Below are 13,966 nucleotides of genomic sequence, written 5' to 3'. Positions count from 1 at the left end.
GTGAGAGAGAGCATCTTTCCTCCCTTCCTGTGATGGTTAATTTTACATGTCAGCTTGACTAGTCTGTGGTACCGAGTTGTTTGCTCACACACCAGTCTAGATGAAAGTATTATTTAGACTGACATTTAAGTCAGTAGACCCTGAGTAAATCAAATTGCCCTCCATGATGTGGGTGGCCCTCATTCAATAGTTGAAGGCCTTCGGAGGAAAAGGCTGAGGTTCCCTGAAGAGGAAGGAATTTGCCTCCACATTGCCTTCAGACTCAAGACTGCAAAATCAACTCCTGCTGGATTTCCAGCCTGATGGGCTGTCCTGAAGATTCTAAACTTGTAGACACCTCTGGACATGTGTCTGTAACCATTATATATTTATGATGGTTGAGCCTCAATACAGACAGGGGTTTCCCTTAAGCTTTCAAAAAGGTAAGAGGTCCCCCATGGGTATTATAAGATCAAACTGTGCATGATTCCATTTACCTGCCTCCATGGAACAAGAGTAGTTTGGACAAGAGAACAGATCCAAATTCTACCTTGAGGCTTTTCATTCTTTCTAGCTCTTTGCTTTGAATACTGAGTTGTTCTCTGTAGGCATAAATCAAAACTCTGGTATCATCTTCTAACTTCTTCTCTAGTCACTCAGAGTCATGACTCACCAAACCAGGTTGAGTCTTCCTGATCCACATCCTTTCCATGTGAACTTAGGGTGTTTTATCACCCTTCATTTTCTGAGAGTCAGAATCAATTTCTCACACACTTTGTTCCTCACCTTTCTCCATCCTCTCTTCACTGTTTTCCCTATGGTTAGTCTCTCTCCAATACTGGATTTGACCTGAAATATTCCAACAATTGCATTTTCCTTCTATTTCACACTTGCTCTCTAAACCAAATTTCAACATATTTCTTCTCCATTCACTGTATTCTGTTTTTTCCGCCCTCTTATGCCGTGAGTTCATGGACAATCTGGGAAAATTTGAATTACAAGCAGCTAATTCGCTTATCTACCTCATCTATACTTATTATCTTTACTCACATAAACAGGGCACCAAAATTCTCTGGGAAATCAGTTCTGCTACTTTCAAAGTATAAGAAAGAAATTGTGTAAGATTCCTTGAGAGATTTAAAGTCATCATCATGATAACTTGGAAATAACCAACTACAAACTGCTCCACAGAGGCCAAAGACTCAGCTAATTACCACTGCTTAATTAATCCTAGAAACTCTAACTGAATGCCCAACTGCACTGTGAAAATAATCCCTAAATAACCAAAAGGTCTTCGAGAAGCCAAGAGACTAGCACTTGGGCCTGCCTGTAAAAACAGAGATTGAATTCCTCTCTCCTGGTTTTTCCTTCTTGTTTACTGCAAAGTTGGTTACTCCTAAGAAAAAAGGGAAGGAAAATGTTCTCTGAACAGAGGACCTTTGCCCAAAAATGAGACTCTCCTAGAGAGTGAGCCACACTTCCTGGAGAAGATATAGCAGCTCATGAATCATGAAACAGAAAGAATAATCTGCAGGTAACTTGGCCCCAGAAGGAAGGATACCCTCAGTAATTACCCTGACAAAAGGTATGGAGGTGCCCTGACAAGGCTAAAAATAGAGTCTACTGTCCAGCCATGTAAAACAATGTTTAAGAAAGCAAGATATAGAGATGACTTGAATTCAAATCTTGACTTCCTATTTACTAGATGTGTCACCTGGCTGAGCTTATCTAAACCTCAGTGTCTTTATCTGTTAAGTGGGCATAATCATAGGATTGTGGTGAGGATTACATATCATCTAAATTAAGTACTAATTAAATAAGTTATACATGGTAAATGCTTTTAAAATGTCATGACTGATTATTAGGTATAAAGGATCCCATTAACAGTTATCCCATGCATCAACCAGTTCCAACTCCTGCTGAATAATTTGGGAAAAAAATCGCACCATCTTAAAAAGTCTTGGATTATGAGATACTTCTTAAAGACCAAGCAAAAAACTGAAAGAACTGATGAGTAGCATTAATGTTTTTATCCCAAGTAATGGTAAGAAATGTGAAAGATAAAAGAGGAATCAGAGTCCAGGAAGTAAAGCAGCTTATTATTATTAGACAGTGTCAGAGAATAGGTTTTGGCTTCTTGAATGACAGTTTAAGGTCCCAGAACAACAGACACCTGCCTAGGGATAGAACTGGTATGTAGGAAAATCCACTGTCTATCAGTAGGAATATGAAACAAATGGGTGGTCTATTCATATAATGGAATACTACTCACAATTTTTTTTTAAAAGTAAGTACTAAACACGTAACACATTGATGAACTGCAAAAACAACATGAGTGAAAGAAGCCAAGTACAAAAGTATATACTGCATGATTCTATTTTTATGAAGTTCTAGAAGAGACAAAACCAATCTAATGATGACAGAAAACCAGTGGTTGTCTCTGTGATGGAGTGGGAGGGCAGGAACTGACAGGAAGAAGCAATTTGGGGAGTGATGAAAATGTACATCCTGTCTTGGTGGTAGTTTATCAAAACTCATTGAACTCAATTGTGTGTTTTTTACTATAGCTTAATTATCACTCAATTAGAAACAATATAATGGGAGCAAAATAAATACGTTTCAGATTAACAAAGACTGAGATTGAAAGAACTTACCATTCACAGGCCCTCTCTGAAAAACGTACTCAAGGATGTTCCTCATAAACAAGAAAATTAAGTGAGGAGTTGAAAAAAATTAGAGCAAAGAATCAAAGAAACTAGGGAACCATCAACTGTATAAAAGAACGCCAAAAAATATTCATTAATCCTATGTGTGTGTGTTTCACAGGTAGAATTAAATACTACAAAATAAAAACATGAAAAGCAGGAGCTACTGCTTTTTCATGAAATGAACAGGGATATTGATTAAATTTAGACTTTTTAGGGCAAGTATGCATGCAAAAAAGGAATGAAAACACCTAAAAAGATATAATAGTATATAACGTCTGGAGTAGAAGGGGATATCCGAAGGCAACAGGGATAAAGAACACTCAATGAATCTAATAGACACCATCAAACACAGGCACAAGCACACACATACACACACACACAAGACAGAGAATGAAGAATCAAAGAAATATGTGGTAATTATAAAGTACAAAATAAAATGGTGGAAATAGAGACCGATAATGACAAAAATATACAAAAATATAATGGTTTTTAAAAATATATAGTCTCCAATTATATACTGCTTCCAAGAGGCACACCTAAACACTATGCCAAAAAGATCACAAGTAAAAAAGTGCAAAATTATACAATGGGCAAATACTAGTGAAAATAAAATTGACACAGTCATATTAAATTAGGCAAAAATACATTTACAGGAGACAACATGTCATTAAAAATATTACTATGCAGTAATAAAGTGAATAATTTTTTTCTAAAAGATATAAAAATCTTGAATCTGTATACACTTCATAACATAGCTTCAAAATACATAAAGCAAAAATGAAAAACTCACAAGTGAATAAATTCATAATCATTAGGGGAAGATTTTAACATCTTGCACTAACTGCTGTATAAAAAGTTAATAAACTTTACCAATGGACTGCAATATATATCCTATGCCAAAAATTAAATAATACATTTTATTTTCAATCACACATGAATGATTTACCAAAATTTGACTGGTTACTTGTCTACAAAGCAAGATTCAAATTCAAAACATTCTGTAACATACACACCACATTTTGTGACCAAAGAACTATAATATTAGAAATCAATAGTATAAAAATAAAACTTAAAACCATTTTAGGAAATTCTAAAATATCTCATAAATAATTTATAAGACCACAAATAAATCATAAAGAAAATTATCACTATTCAGACCTGAATGGCAATAAAAGTACTACATATCAAAGTTGACGTATGCAACTATCAATATTCAGTACAAAGGGGCAATTGTAGCCGTAAATACATAGATTAGATAAGAAGAAAAATCAAAAGATTATGACATTAGCATCTAGTTCAACAAAATACAAAATGAAAAAATAGTAAACCCAAGTGAAGGAGTAGAAGAAAGGAAATAAAAACTAGAAGGGCAGTAATTCATCATATAGAAACAAAGAACAAAACAAAGCAGGTCAACAGAACCAAAGCCTGGGTTTTTGCAAAGACCATAAACAAGGCAATCCTTTGGCAAGACTGAATAAGAAAAAGAACTCAGGTACAAATTAGCCATACTAGACATGAAATATATATATAATTACAGATACATTCAACATTTAAACCATCTTAAGAGAATGCTTAAATAATTTGATGTCAACAAACCTGAAACCTAGAAAGCCATATATTTTTCAAAAAAGAACTTTGAATTACCAAACTCTCTTATAAAAAATACAGAAAATCTGAACAGACATGATTTTTAAAGAAGTTGAATCACCAATTAAAAACCTATGCCCTCCCTACCCTGCAAAAAGAAGGGCCACAATGATTGTACAGGTAGATGCCAAACCTGCAAGGAACAAATATTTCCTAACTTATGTAAATGTTACCAAGCATACAGAAAGAGGAAACGCTCCCTAACTTATTATAGGAGGCTATGCAACCTTAGTGCCCAAACCAGAGAAGGAGGATGCAAAAAACGAAGACTGCAAGTCAGAATCACTCATGAACATAGATGTAAAAGTCTTAAATAATTTATTAGCAACTAAATGCAGTGAAGTATTTAAAAATAAATACTCCATGACCAAGTAAGGCTTATTTCAAGAATGCAAGGATGATTTAGTATTAGAAAATCAATGAAAGTAATCACACAATTCTAACAAGATAAAAGGAGAAACCCCAGGTAATAATTTCAAAAGATGAAGATAGAGAACAGACAAAATTCAACATCGACACAAGTGAAAACTTTTAGCAACCGGGACTGGAGGGGAACTTTACTTGATAAAGGGTATCTACCCAAAAAACTTCAACAAATATCATACTGAATAGTAAAATGTTAAAAGCACTCCATTTTAAGGAATAAGGATGCCCTTTAGTATTGCTTGTATTCAACATTTTCCTAAATGTACTAACCAAAGCAAAAATAGATAAAGAGTGAACAGGAAGAGTCAAAACTGTCGTTATTCACAGGTGATACGATTGCATGGAAAAATCTATGAGATTATATAAAAAACTATTAAAAGTAATAAGAGCTTGGTGGATACAAAATAATATACAAAAATCAATAACATCTCTATACACCAGCAATATCCAATTAAACAATACAATTTAAACATCACATCAATCACAGTAGCAACAAAAATATAAGGTACACAAGAACATAGCTGACAAAAGACATTCATTAATATTATAGAAACAGTGTAAAATTTTATTGAAGAATATAAATTTTTAAAACCTAAAAAAAATGGAAAATGCAGCATATTAATGAATAAGAAAGACTCAATATTTTAAAGATAACAATTCTTTCCAAATTAATCTGTAAAGCGAATGCATTCCAGTCAAATCTTCCTAGAAGGTTTTTCGTAGATCTCATCAAGCTGATGCTAAAATTCCCACAGAACAACAGAGGGGCAAAGAAGAACCAGGACAATTTTGAAGAAAAATCAGAATCTTGAAGGGGAATGCACTTTAGAAGATATGAAGATTTATTATGAAAATGAATATATGTGTGTATATGTATGACTGAAATATGCTGTACACCAGAAACTGACACAACGTTGTAAACCAACTATCCTTCAGTTTGAAAAAAAGATATAAAGTCAGATCACAGGATAAGGTGAGAGAGTGTGCAACTGGAACAGAGCAGGAGCCTGGAAACACACTGGGCTTATGTACTAGAAATTAGTATGTGACTAAAGAGGCTGTAAAATTAGTGGGGAAAGTATGATCTATTTTTTTCACAATATAAGTAAAATACTTTTTCAATGGTTAATCTATTAACACAAATTGATGGCAAGTGTGTGGGAAATGGAAACTCACAAGTGCCCTCACAGGAAGACAAAATACCTAGTAAGTAGAGAGTGATGCACACACTTTTGACTTGGCAAGTCCCACCTTTGGTTTCTACCCTAAAGGAAACTTGGCACATGCATACAGGGAGAGATGTATAAAAACATGCATAGTACTATTTCTCAAAAGAAGCAAACCGGAACAAAGTGCTTATCAGAACAGACTATAAAATGAGGTTTATTCACAGAATGGAACACTTTAAGCTCTTACAATGAACTAAATCTTGATACAATGCTGATGGGAAAAAGAAAATTGCAAAATGATTTGCACAATAGATACAGATTTGTCATTTAAGTAAACTTTTTAATTTTTTACATAAAATTTCAACTTTTTAAACACATGAAACAATCCTCCGTGTTAGTAAAACTTAAAAAGCAAGTATGGGAAATGATCCCCACTCACCTCAGGATGAGGTGAATATATAAAATGTGAACCTCTGGTAATTCTGGGTGATGGGCCATGGTGCCGGATAAGTTATTCTCTGTACTTATTTGTATGTTTGAAATGGGTGAGACTAAGCCGCTGAAGATGTAAGCTAACACTTGTCTGTAAAGATGTGACTGAGAAGATCTGAGAAGACCTAAGTTCAGTTAAGGTAAAATGGAGGTGAACACAGGTGGGCAGAATGGAAGGGTAACTGAGTGAATTGGGTTTAGAGAGGGGAGAATAGAGAGCAGGAATTTGACAGGGGTCCAGGGGTCCTGTGCAGAGAAGAGCAGCACAGAGTGCTACCCTTTTTTCTGGAAAAGAGATAATTCATTGGCCCCCACTTTATGAACATTTATGACCTCATAAACCACTTCATCAAAATTCTTTCCCTCCCTTTTCTCAACTCCATGAGTAGTTAACCACCTCTAGTATTAATCCAGCTTCCCAGGTGTCCTAACACTCTGCTACAGATCATCTGGACAGCATTCACTGGAAAAGAAGATTCCTGCCATTGACAGTGTGATGAAGCAATTATGGCTTGGCCTTTGGATTAGGATACAGAAATCCTGGAACTCAGATCCTGCTCTATCTGTAGCTGCGTGATACTGGGCAAGTTAACTAACCTTTCTGGGCCTCTTTATTCATCTTCAAAATGGGCATAACAAGAACACTTGGTTCACTGGGTAATTTTGAAGTTTAAACAATATGATATGTGCAAAGAGGTTAGTATATTGCCAATCAGAGAAAATGTTAAACAGACCAGCAACATCTGTACTACCTGGGAACTTGCTAGAAATAAAATTCTCAGCCCTGCCCCAGACCTACTGAATCGAAACTACAGGGGAGAAGCTCAGCAGTCTGTGTTTTTTTTTTTAACAAGTCCTCCAAGCCCTCCAGGCCATTCTGATGGAATAAAAGCTGGGTTCATACCACCCCAAAAGCTGAGGTCAGTTAGACTCCCCTCCATGGGCTGCACGGAGGAGGGGTGGACACATGAACAAAAATAACATACTTTTAAGAAAAAGGAAGGGGGATGTTAGGTCAGAAGCCACATGTGTGCTAACATTCCCTGAGTGTTTACTATAAACCATTAGGTTGACCACTTTGTGAATACTATGCAACAACCACCAAAGCAGGCAGTATTTTTACACACATAATAGATGCAAAAATTGAAGCTCAGAAGGTTAATGCAATTTGCCCAAGGTCATACTGACAGAGCCGGATTCCCATCCAGCTAGCCTTCAGAAATTGCCTTCTAAACCATGCTATTACATGGGCTTGTTTTTCTTTTCAAAGTTTCTCTACTTGCAAAATGGAGAACTAGCTCCACATCCCTGGTGACCCCCATGCCACCTGGAGGAAGCCAGCTGTCCCAGCTGACATCTGTATCTAGCCTCACTTTACAGATAAGGAACCAGATAGGGATGATGCTAAGAGAAGCTAAAATACTTCCTGAAGCCACTGAATCTGTTGGCACCACAACCAGAACTCAAAACCGAGTTTTCTTAGAATAAAAGAAGATTTATTATATCTGTTAAAGGTACATATGTCCTAGCACTTAGAGAGATTTACTTCCTTTTTTATACTTCACTTAATTTGTTGTTAAATCTATAGTTTTAAAAAATTGAGATAGTAGCAACTTCTTGACTAGAGTATAATGTTGAAGAGAAAAGATCCTAAACAAGCAGTTTCACTTAGAGAGGAAAGGTCCTCTTTCTCCTTCATAAACCCTCTAAAAATTGCCATCTGTGCTGTGGTAGCAGCTGTTCCATTCTCATGTTTGACTCCATGGGGAGTCAACTAATTTTTGCTCCTTTTTTAAAAATTGGAAATCAGTGTCAAATCAGGTGATGGAGAAAACCAATGAAGTCCTTTTGTTCATATTCCCTTGTTATGGGGCACAAACACTTCCCTTCACCAGCACTGATCTGCTAGTAGCCAACTGTCTGCATTTCTTACATTGGCATACAAGATCCGTCAAGTACTCTTAGCCTGGCATAGACTGGGCTTGTTTTAGACTAGAAAAAAGAAATCAATATTTCTTTCTAAAAGTTTTACTCGGGGCAGTATTCAGAAGCCTTCTATTTCTGCCGCTTTGGTCAAAATGACTGAAAGATTCAGTATGAGACATTCACTCTATTCTCCTAAGTTGCTGCCCTGAGTTCTTTAATTGAACAGAATGGGCAAAGTTAGGGCTCTCAGTCAGACACAGAAAGAGTCAGCAGAATGACTGCTTCTTCTCAAATTATCGCCCTCTGCCATTTGGGTACCTAATTTGCCATCAGATCATTTTCAAGCTTCATGACACTATCTTTCATCTTTTCACCTTCTTCGTGGTAGACTGAAAGATGGGTTCCAATGCTTCACCCCTCCCTTGCCACGGCTGCACCATGGCCAGAATGTATTTCCTGCCTTTAATGTTGGGCTCTACTATGTGAATTGCTTTCATCAGTGGCAGAGGAAGGAATTGACAGCCCAAAACCAAGACGTGAATTTTTCTGATTGCCATCTTGTTCCTCTGCTCTTGCCATAGGAAGAACTAGCCCCACTGACTGGAGCTAGATGGTTGCTCCAGGGAGGATTAGAGACATGTGGAGCCGATCTAAACAAGACCTGCAGTGAGAAGCAGAACCACCCCCAGACACTGCAACCTGACAGCTGACGCCCAGCTGAACCCAGCCCAAATGAGCTGACCTCCACCTAACTTCCATCCATGAGCTAACTAGGTGCTTACTGTTGTATGCTACTAAGATTTCACGCTGCATTATGTAACAATAGTTAACTAGAACAGTCTTTTAAAAGAAAATCAGACAGCTACATGCATAAATAAGCCTATAAGAAAACATGATTGCTTTTGAAACACACATACAAAAACGGTCAGATCCATGAATTTATCCCTTTTGAAGGCCATACATTTACTCTTTTGGTATTGCCTTCTTCCAAAACAAGTTTGACCAAATGCTTTTAGAAATTGCTTTCTTAATCTATAGCACAGATTTTGGATTATACTCAGTAATAGCAACCCTATGTACTTTGAAAAAGCTTTGATTTTTTTTTAAGCTAAAAGGCATAGTGGGTATTTGAATTTCTTCAGAATCAACCAGAATTAATTTCATGTTTAGTCCAGAGAAATAATATTTAGAAAGTTTAGAAAATTCAAATAAAATGCTTCATCCTCATCCTCAAATTCACAACCATAACTCAACTATTGTTTTGGTGTGATCAATTTCTTCTTTCCTCAAGAGCGTATGTTGTTCTAATGTGTCACAAAAGCTCTTTCCTAAAAAGAGATGGGTTTCTTGTAAGTTTGCAATGTGAAACCTGAACTGAAAATAAGTGTTTGGTAGCAACTGGAATCATTTTGAAAACATCTCCAGCTATGTATCTTTTATATATGTTCTGCTTTATTTACACTAATTAGAGTTTCCAAAGTGTGTGCCAATAAAATTGCCATTCATGCATCTCTGTCGACACAAAGAGACAGTGCCTGTTTGATGAAATTTTTACTGAAAGGATTCTCTACTTTAAGCCAATTTCAGATGACCATTCCACGAAAGCTACACTGAGACGTGTACATGAGTTTTAACCCCTGCTACCTGGCTTTAAGGCTTTGGTCTATCAAAAGCAACATATTCCTTCAACAAAGCAATCTCCCTACTTGGTGAAAACTTCTGATGTCAGTAAAAATCTAGAATTTGGATGGGGTACAACTTCTGACACAGTCACTTATTTAGTGCCACTACACCATGGTTCTTCCAGATCATGGCCATATTTCTGTGCAGAAAGTCACCAATTCTTTGCTTCCAATTCTAAGGAGTGACACTAATGCCCAAAGACGAGTCATAATAAACAAATATGACAAGCTATATTTCACAAAATAACTTTATTTTGCACCCAGTGGAACTTCTTATGGAAATGAAGTAGTGATGAGCCTTTACGTATAACTAAATGTTTTCTTCTCACTTTCTTTATCCTAATCTTTGCATAGAGCTGTAATTATGGTATTCCCAAAAACTTCTTTCCTTTTTTTAAAATATTTGTTCCTAAGTATATAACTATATATATTTAACAACTGCATAGTATTCCACAATTAAAGACATCACATTTATTTAGTCATTCTCTTACAGTTCAATATTTAGTTTTGGAGTTTTTTAAATAAATCATAATGAAAGTAACCTATCTGTGCATATAAATTTCCCCTTCCATATTAGTTTCTTGTGAAAGATTCCTAGACATGGAACTATTAAATCACCAGTTGTGAACATTTTTAGGGCACTTCGTATATAGTGTAGTGCTATTTTCTCGAAGGTTACATACACCATTTTCACTGGAATAAAGAATACTATTTTCACCACAGTGTTGCAAGTATTAGGTATTACCATTTATAAACCATTTTTGCTGATATAATAGGCAAGCAAGTTACCTCTTTATATTTTCAAAAAAGCATTTATTTGATTACAAGGCAGATTGAATACTTTCCATGTTTATTTGTAGTGTTATAGCATATTTATTTGCTAGTCATCTTTTCATGGAGGGTTTTTTTTTTTGGCTAGTTTTATATTTAGTAAAGAAAAGACGCCTGCTAACGAATCAGTGATTTGCTGGGGGTGGGGAGACGGGGGAAGACAAACCTCAAAATAAAAGAGGTTGTAAAGAATCATCTTTACCGATAAATACATTGATGATGTTCTCACCCACAAAATGTCCTTTGAAAATTGTGGGCTAAGGGATAAGAGGGAAAATTGTGTTAAACACATAGAACATGCTAGACCTAACTGACAAACTGGAGATAAACAATGCACGTGGAGTAAATAATAGCAACATGAGACTTTTCAAACCCCTCAAAAGTGACACTGTGGAGCAAGTGGCAAAGAGTAAAAGCTGTGGCTGAACTTGATCTGTGCTAAGAACCTCCCCTGGGGCACGCAGCGCATCGATTCTCAAGAGAGCCTGGGCCTTACAAAGTTAAACTCATGTCCACATTTGGGAATGCTGACACTGAGTGGTGTCCTTGGACCCTCAAACAGATATGACACCTTTGAGGACAATGAGAAGGATGCTTGGGGGCCACATAGTGGAGTGGTTAAGGGATGAAGATTTGCCTTTGATCTCTACAACCCCCTAGCTGTGTGACCTTGAAAACATGCCTTCCTCTCTGTAACCCTCAGTTCCACACATGCAACTTGACTATCTGCACTTGTCCTGAAAGACTGTGAGAATTTAACAGGACAATGCTCAGAAATTGCTTAGTTCAGTGCCCAACTCAGATTTAGCTCTCAGTAAATCTGACTTACTGAGCGATTATTATTAATCGCCTGTAAAAGAAACTTGCACATGGGTAATATTTTAGGCTTCTTTAAAAGACTAAATGAGACTAAGAATAGGGAGTTACTTATAGCCATATTTGCCAGGTCTGACCATGCACCTCTGATATGGTTAAGTTGCCCAGCCAGCACCCAATAAGAACAGATCCGTGGCCATTCAAGATTATTCCCAGCCTGTTTTGAGTTTCACAACAATGAGTTATAATTTAGCATTATTCCATTAATGTGAGTGTAATAATTTAATTAATATGAGTTATTAAGAAAAATCTTGATTACCTGCTAGGTGCTATTGTGCCAAGCCCTAAATTATATACTATAATAACACTGTAAGATGAATATTATTACTATTCCGATGTGGGAGAATGACTAAAAGATTCTTTTTACCAGCTGGCATCAGAGGGCCTCTTATGCAGGGGACTGCCTTGCATAATGGCTACTTTCATAAAAGATAGATAGTATACATCCTTTTCGCCTTTTCCTATATCTCTTTTCCTTCTTTCTTCAGCTTGGAACTTGAAATAATGGCTGGAATTCCAACTGGGGCCATGCAGATGGGGAACACACCCTAGAGAGAGTAGATGGAAAAGCTGGAAGCAGCCTGAATCCCAGGTGTTAGAGCCATCATGTCAACCCTGGACTGTCCATCACTGGACTTTACTGGGAGAGAGACAAGAATTCCCCCTTTCTGAGTTATTATTTTCAAGTCTCTAATCCTAACTTATAGGAGAAGACATTGGACTTTACCTAGAAGCCAGACTTATTTAGGGTCAAAAAATAGGATGCTCTCAGCTGACATCTGGGTCACAACTATTTCAAAGACAGGGAAACAGAGAGTCAAAGAGATTAAGTGACCTACCCAAAGCTAGACACGTGGCAGAACTAAATCTGGGACAGAGTTTACTAGTTTAAACCCTATGTCCTAACTTATTCCTTCTCTCCTGATTCCTGCCTCTTCCTGGTTGATGACACTAACACTGTTTCCTGAACACTGAACTTGTCCCCCTTCTCAGCTGTGATCTGCAGCCTCACTCTTCCTTCCCTCCATTGATGGTCAGCCTCCAGGCCCTCAAGAAAACTGACCCTTTCCCCACTCCATTTGAGACTATCACCCTTAACTCTCACCCAGAGTAAAGGATTATGACTGGTATCCCTCCCTAAAGCTCCCCAGTAACAAGGAATTAAGACATTAATTCAGCCATACTTTCCATAGGACTTTTATTAAAACTAGGCACGAATGCATTTATTTTCTTCAAGATGAGTCACAGTGAGATTCAAGAAGAATTTCTAAAAACATGAGGATAATACATTCAAATCAGTTATTATTAAAGGAAGCTAAAGGTGTTTAGGGTATGTCCTTCAACCTCCTGAGATCGTTATCAGGGAAAAACATGCCCTTTCAAAACAGACTCTAGAATGCTACTGTGAGAGAGAAAATGTTAAGCTGGCCTGACCCTTTTGGCATTTCTTTGGATCAAGTCTAATAAATTCGTTCTTAAAATAATTTTTCTATTATGAAAGTAGCTCCTGTTCATTATGGAATAACTGTAAAATAAAGAAGGATTACAACTCAATAAAAATTATTGTTAATATTTTGGTGTTTTCAACTTGCAGTGTCTTTGCTTCATATGTTTTAAATACTTGCAATCATATGGCATATCAAAATTTATAGAGTGATTTGTTAATAGTAACTTTTTATTTTTCAAGTTATGAATACAAACTGCAAAATATTTGGGAAACAGAACTATGAATACATAAAATCACCCAGAACATCTACGCCCAGAGAAAATTAATGAAAAGCATTTGTGTTTGTCCCCTCCTCCAGCCTTCATGGTATATATATTTTACATGATTGAAATCAAACTGTAGAGGTTATATTTAAAGCAAATTCAGCACAAAAACACCCAGGTACTGTATAGACAATGCAAAGACTCTTTCCTTTGGAAACCCAATGTCTAAGGTCATTAACATGAATTTTAAAGAAGCAGAACATCACCTCTCACATTCCTTGGCAAAGAAAATGGCTAATACATTGCTCTTTGTAACTCTGATTTTGTGAAAGGAAAAAAATATAATTTATTTAGTAATTTTTCTGGCACAGTATCGCCAGCATGTAAATAGTTTTGTCATTCTTAGTAAGTGCTTGCAGAATAACACCAATTATCATTTCAAGTGATTTTCAAACATGACAACAACGTCCATCTGAATCATGGTGGGAAGAATGTGGCCCAGAAAAACACATTTCCT

At 36.5% G+C, this 13,966-nt stretch overlaps 2 long non-coding RNA genes across 2 annotated transcripts in view; one reads left to right on the top strand and one right to left on the bottom strand.

The window, feature by feature from the left end:
- The window catches only part of LOC140700203 (uncharacterized), a 211,645-nt gene that overhangs the window by 160,154 nt on the left and 37,525 nt on the right, over positions 1-13,966 (bottom strand). The gene's annotated exons all lie outside the window — the stretch shown is intronic.
- On the top strand, positions 6,798-9,879 carry LOC140700458 (uncharacterized). Its single transcript, XR_012078851.1, has 2 exons — positions 6,798-7,007; positions 8,932-9,879. It is a non-coding gene; the product is annotated as an uncharacterized lncRNA (long non-coding RNA).

Source organism: Vicugna pacos, chromosome 12, assembly GCF_048564905.1.
Source record: "Vicugna pacos chromosome 12, VicPac4, whole genome shotgun sequence".
NCBI lineage: Eukaryota > Metazoa > Chordata > Mammalia > Artiodactyla > Camelidae > Vicugna > Vicugna pacos.
Note: the sequence above shows the minus strand (reverse complement) of the source record. Positions and strands in the feature narration are given on the sequence as shown.